Source organism: Macrobrachium rosenbergii, chromosome 4 (genome assembly GCF_040412425.1).
Source record: "Macrobrachium rosenbergii isolate ZJJX-2024 chromosome 4, ASM4041242v1, whole genome shotgun sequence".
NCBI classification, from domain to species: domain Eukaryota; kingdom Metazoa; phylum Arthropoda; class Malacostraca; order Decapoda; family Palaemonidae; genus Macrobrachium; species Macrobrachium rosenbergii.
Window position 1 is genome coordinate 17,512,712 of NC_089744.1, and position 6,852 is coordinate 17,519,563.

A 6,852-nucleotide genomic window follows, 5' to 3' on the forward strand; every position below is an offset into this window, starting at 1 on the left:
TTCAACAAATGCCCAAAACAGGGTTTTTCTTGCTTACTCAAAGGAGCCAGCTAAACCCTAGACTGAGATAACACAACAGCCACAAATAGCAGCCTGGATTTTTCAGTAATAAAAAAAACTATATAAATATCCTGCATAAAAACTCAGTTATAAGTTTCACAGCAGTAATGCAAAGGCTAAGTACGTTTAACTATAGTAATACTCATTTGTACTTGGTTACGAACCGTATACTATACCCCTAGTTATATATATATATATATATATATATATATATATATATATATATATATATATATATATATATATATTTGTATATATATCGTAGAATGAAACATTTGTACGTGAACAAAAGAAAAACGGAAAAATCAGTAGAAATAATATTTTCAACAAATGCCCAAGACGGGGGTTTTTCATGCTTACTCAAAGGAAAAAGTTAAGTATACCTTAGTTTTACCAGACCACTGAGCTGAGCCAGCCAAACCCTAGACTGAGATAACACAGCAGCCACAAATAACAGCCTGGATATTTCAGTAATAAAAAAAACTATATAAATATCCTGCATAAAAACTCGGTTATAAGTTTCACAGCAGTAATGCAAAGGCTAAGTACGTTTAACTATAGTAATATTCATTTGTGCTTGGTCACGAATCGTATACTAGTGTAGCAAATTTTATGTAATGTATCCAATTATACGTGTGTGTGTGCGTGTGTGTGTGATTTTTCATTATACATCGTTATGACAAAATATCCACACAAATTAAAAGTTATTTCATCAAAGTGATGCAAAGAAATATGCGACAGGCTTATGCTACAAATTTTTTTCGTGAGCCCTACAAGAATTACGAGTTACGCTCAGGAAAATCCATTCATCATGCGCTGTATTTTAAACTTTCACGAAAGACAAGTAGAAGAAGGAGTATGAAATAAAAATAATACCTACAAAATTAGCGATTTCAAGGATATCCAAAGATCGCATTCGGTCACGTTCCAAGAAGAAAGACTGCTAAGACTTTAGAGTCCTTGGCAAATGACGTACTAGTTCTGACGTTTGAACCTTTAGGCCTTCGGTCGGCGTAATAGCGTTCGGGTTAGTAGACGTTTATCAGTTTCCATATCGAGTGGCGTATTCAGTTCCTCCTGAATTTGTCGTAACGTAATTAGTTCTTTGCCAAGTGTTTGCGACAAAGCACTGTCTTGTGACTAGACTAAAATTAGCGCTTGAGTTTTTCATCGATTGTTGTCACTTCGTTGGCTAAGTTATTATAAACCCCGGGCTTCTGCAAGGTAATACTGGAACTTTTCTATATTATTGATGTTGTATGTTAGTTCTTGGGATTTTTGAATCTTGCTTGTGTTTAGTTTCGTACAAATCTTTGGTAGTCATTGTAACAGTCTCGTACAAATCTTTGGCAGTCATTGTAACTATTTTGTGTATTTACCCATAATCTGACTTCGGTAAGCACCTTAAGTTTACAAGTTTTAGCTTAAGTTACCTACAGCTCTAAAACTTTCTTTTCCAGGATGTTTTTGGCACTAGTCGGATTTTGAGTTCCACTTCTAACAGTAAACTTCCAGGATGTTTTTGGTACTAGAGATATTTTTTTTGAGTTCCACTTCTAACAGTAATTTTAAAATGTGATTCATTAATTTGATAAAGCTGCTCTCGTTAGCAACAGGTATGTAGGAGATTTTTTTTTTTCCGCCAAGTTTAGTTGCAAGTATTATTTGTCATAAATTTTTTAATTAATGTGATTTGTGATTAATTTACTTTCAAATTTTGTAATGTTGTAATTAAATTGTAATGTAGTTTTTAATTTTTAAATATTGTAATTAAATTTTGTAAATGTACTTTTTGATTTCTTAGTGTTTTACTTAATTTTTGTAATAAATTTTAAATGTTTAAAATATTTGCCTTTTTTCTAAGTAAACAGAATTAGAGGTCGCCATGCGGAAAAATGAACCAGTTATTTAATTTAAACAATTTATTTACAAATGAAGCAATCAGGAAATTAATGAATTTTTGTAATAAATTTGCCTTTGTAGTTTGTCATTAATTTAACTTATTTATTTTCTTTAATGACTTTAATATGTATACTGTTCTTGAACAACTTCACTTTATCCTCCACCCCTTTAGGGGCGGCACCCCTGGAGGGGTGGGGGAGCCCCCATGTTCTGCATAGTAGGTCGTATGACCTACTATGCAGGTTCTTGGGTGGTTTTAAATTATCCTCCACCCCTTCAGGGGTTATGCTCCTGGAGGGATGGGGGAGCCCCCATGTACTGCATAGTAGGTCGTATGACCTATAACCTACTATGCAGGTTCTTGGGTGGTTTTTCGTAAGTTATCAAACTTTCTTTCAGGAGTATAGACTTAATCAATTGCTTAGTTTTCTTTTAGTTCAGATAGGTATTAGGTGTTTAAATGAGCTTGGCTATCTCCCACTCGGTTAAGTTTGCGGAAACTGTTAGGTTTGAGGAATTTAAGAATGTTTATGCCATCGCCCGGCAATTTTCAGCATTAAAATTTACGTACAGGTCTGGCGCCTTGGTATGCTTTACTTTAGAATTTTAGCTTCCTGAAGATGGATTTTGTGGTTAGGTGAAGTCAGCTAAATTTTGGTCAGTATTCATAAAGGTTTCGTCAGAATTTAAATTTTTAAGCGTTAAGTCGGTGTTAGACTCAATAGAATTTTCAGAGGAATCGAACTTGGCATTTCCTTTCTAGCAATAGAGAACTTCTGGTTACAGGAGTCATAGGAAGCTCCTTAAATGTAAGTGTCGTGTACGATAATAGGGCTTGCTTACCTAATAGCTGATCTCTTGAAACTCTTCAGAACCATACAAAATATTGAATAATGTTTGGATTTCTGCTGTAAGTAGATGGAATTAGTTTTATGAAGTTTGTCTAACTCCGGGTTCTAGGGCAGCTGATAACCAGGACAACTCCTTCCCGGATAACTCAATTGAGCAACTCGTACCTGGACAATTGATATCTTAAGACAACTGATGTATAGGACAACTCATAACTGGTATACATTAACTCGCTTAAAAGTAAGTCTTTAGTTTATAGGCGTAAGGCAACTGATGTATACGACAACTCATAACAGGTATACATTAACTCGCTTAGAAATAAGTTTAGTTTATAGGTGTAAGTGTTCATTTAACTTTAACTAGATCCTTTAAATTTCATAGTTCATGATAGCTACTGTTCGTCCAGCAAACAACTCTCAAACGGTCTTATTAACCTATCAACGAAATTTTTGTATATTTTGTACTAAAGTCCGTTGGTTTGGTACTAGTCAGCTTTTCAACAGTTTTAGAATTTTCTTAGCCTGACAATGCCATATTATATAAAATCAGTAGATATCTGAGCGGGTAGATAAGTTTTTAATTTTCATACAGAATGCAGACGAATTTTGTACTTGCAAAGTCAGTTGGTTTGGTACTAGTCAGCTTTTCAAGTTTTAGAATTTTCTTAGCCTGACAATGCCATATTATATAAAAATCAGAGTAGATATCTGAGCGGGTAGATAACTACGTTTATAATTTTCACACAGAAAGCAGACGAATCAAAGTATGGCTGTGAAGTTAAGATGTGCGGAGCCCTTGTTCAGACGACGGCTGAGGAGGACCATTAAAAATATCAACAGGGGAACCCTCTCAGCGCTGATGTGAGCAAAGTGAAAACGAGAATTGTCTTCGATTCTATAAAAGCCAAGGCCTTGTCATCACAAGAGACAATCCAAATATGGAAGATTTCAAAGAGGACTTCAACTGGCATTACTAGAACTAATAATAGCCTTGAAGGATTTCATAATGCCTTACAGAAATTCAATTTCATGCCTGCATCCGAATATCTGGGAATTAATGTACACTAAAGTTGGAGGCGATTTTGGCGCAGAAAAATAAAAAATTTGGAAGTGCAAGTAACTTCAAAACAAGTGTACAAAACTTGCAACAAGCGACTGATAACTTCACTTGAAAAGTATGATCCTTGCCAGAAAATGTCTGTGGCATAAGTTTTAGTAAATTCTATTTATATTGACAGCCTTTAAGTGTTTAGTTTTCATTGTCCCCAGAAAAATAAAGTTCTCTTAATGTTTTCTTTTTTTTCTTTCAAATTTAGTTATTTATACCTGTATGTTATGAATTGAATTATACATCAGTTATACCAGATATCAATTGTACAGACTAGTTGTCAGATTTGAGTTTTCTGGGAATGAGTTGCCCTGGTATAAACTACCGTGGCACGAGCTATTAGCTAAGGGCTTTCAGCTACTGTTAACGACAGCAAGAATCGATTTTCTAGTTGAAAGTATGGAAATTTAAGTCTTGGACATTTTTTGCGTAGAATAATTGTAATATCTGATTACTTGAGTCAGGTGTAGTAATATGCTGTTACAGGAATATACTGTGCTATTGTTTCTTGGGTTAAAGGGGGTTAAAGGGTCTGATTCTTTCATTATAGAAAGACATATACAGAAATATAAAGCCTACAAATAAGGTACACACGTATTGCCAGTGAATATTTTTATTTCAACGTCACTTGTTTAAAATATTTTGATACTAGAAGGTTACTCATAGCATAAGCAGTGTTTACGATGCTATCCGTAAACATGAGTTGTATGTTACTCTGTGAATACAGGCCATCAGTTTACTCTAAGAACACAACACAATTCGTTACCCAATGAAGCCAGTAGGGCACTGTAAGCATTGCTTAAAATTCTTTGCAGCGTCCCTTCTGTCCCTAGCTGCAACCCCTTTTGGTGCTTTCACTGTACCACCCATCATATTCTTTCATTTAACTTTTCACCCCTTCCTAACAATTGACTCATAGTGCAACTGCGAGGTTTTCCTCCTGTTACACCTTTTCAACCAGTCATAACATTAGAGGGAAGTGTGATGCTTCCTTGAACAGTGCGTTGTGGAACTGATCATGAACACAGGCAGTGAGTTTGGGATGCTAACCATAATAAAGGCATGAGTTTCCAATGGCATTCTAAGCTGTGTGAAATACGCATTAGCATAGATGAGGTTATGAGTTGGGTGCAATTGTTGGTAACCATTAATTTAGTGAATGCGTTGTTGTAATGAACGTTAGTGTTCGCCAAGCTATCCATGGCAATCAGTTGTTTGTATTTGCTATATAGCACCTGTAATGTTTAAAAGGTCATCAGGCAGTTAATGCATGTACCAATATACATTTTTATAGAAGGAGCTGTTGAGTCTTTTTGATTATGGTTAGTAGCAACATTGATCTATGACGTAATCATTTCCTCAAGAGTTGACATTACACAACTTCGTAGTTCCTCGTCGGACGGGTCGGTACCGTTCTCGGTTAGCACTTAGCTGGCCCACGTTCGAGTGTCCGACCGGCCAGTGGAGAATGAGGAATTTATTTCTGGTGATAGAAATTAATTTCTCGTTGTAATGTGGTTCGGATGCCACAATAAGCTGTAAGTCCCGTTGCTAGGTAACCAATTGGTTCTTAGCCACGTAAAATAAAATCTAATCCTTCGGGCCAGCCCTCTCTAGGAGAGCTGTTGATCAGCTCAGTGGCCTGGTTAAACTAAGGTATACTTAATATACAGAACTTCGTTGCTTTATTTTAAAGTTCAGCGGTTTCTTTAAGTTTTACCTAAATTCTTGAGAGATCAAAGGCATCTTTTTAAGAATACGACTTTGATCATAGTGAGTAATCTTAATTTTGATTTTGGAGATTTTCAGACCTACATTTTCCAAGTATTAATATACAAATTTTGAGTGGTTTCCTAATTCAAGAAATATTGAGTTAACGTTCTCTTTACGGAGTTGCCGAGTAATTGCCGTAAGAGCATTTTCTGTTACAGGTCCCAACTCGTTGGAGGGCATTCGGGTCGTTTCGGCCGTAAGCACGTTTACGTGCAAAATGGGCGCCGAGTTTAGTACCAGCCCCTTGGGGATGTACGTAAAACATGAAATAATAATAGTAAATACCATAAACATAACGTCTTACATTGTTTTGGATGTTACGGCCTAAAGTGACTTACGGCCGAAACGACCAGGACCGGTTGGAGGAACCAGAATTCAAGAAAATGTGTAGACACGGGGCGGATTTGCAAACCTTTCATTGTTAGGCTGATATTTCTAGGGATCCAAGAACTCGTCAAGATAGATGTAGGCTTCTTTTCATTTAATTTCTAAATTTTCCACGCTGTGCTTTTCATTAAAATCCTGGTAGGTTTATAAGCTAGGTTCCTCGGATTTTCTGCATTCGTGAACTTAACCAGTTGCCTGTGTATTAGTTTTTTTAATTAATAAATAATAGGTCTTTAGTTTTCAGTTCTTGACTACTACCTCGGGATTTTTATAGGGGAAAACAAAGTGTGTGGAATCTGGTTTATCATCCATATAATTACAGATTTTGAAGGTAAAAACTACTTAATTTAGAAATATACCAGACTTAACAGTATTCACGTGTGAGTGAATACACACGTAAAAGGCCCATATCAAATTTTAAACGTAAGCAAATTAATGTAAGCCACCCTCAAAGAATTGCTGAAAATTCCATTTGTTCAACACTTATAAGGGAAATGTGGTTTGGGTATTGGCTGTGACGACTTAAATGCCCTTAGCTAATTTGTGAGACGAGTTAAAAGTCTGACTCCATACTAATGGTTAAATGTACAGTACCAAGACCGCCTTTAAATGTATTGGAAGCAAAAAAATTATGTACATTACGTAATTTTACTACTCTAGAACAGTGTGTAATTAGAAGTAAAACTAAATTTCAAACTTTTCATGGAGCTAGTACAAAGAAGTTATTTCCCTTCATTGGTATGAAAATTTGATGATGTGATGGTCAGCTACACT

The 6,852-nt window shown here is 35.6% G+C and overlaps 1 long non-coding RNA gene across 1 annotated transcript; it reads left to right on the plus strand.

Moving 5' to 3' along the window:
- The first annotated feature begins 1,066 nt into the window (after positions 1–1,066).
- Positions 1,067–3,977, plus strand: LOC136838345 (uncharacterized). The gene is made up of 3 exons (XR_010852949.1): positions 1,067–1,284; positions 1,521–1,676; positions 3,558–3,977. It is a non-coding gene; the product is annotated as an uncharacterized lncRNA (long non-coding RNA).
- The last annotated feature ends 2,875 nt before the right edge of the window (positions 3,978–6,852 follow it).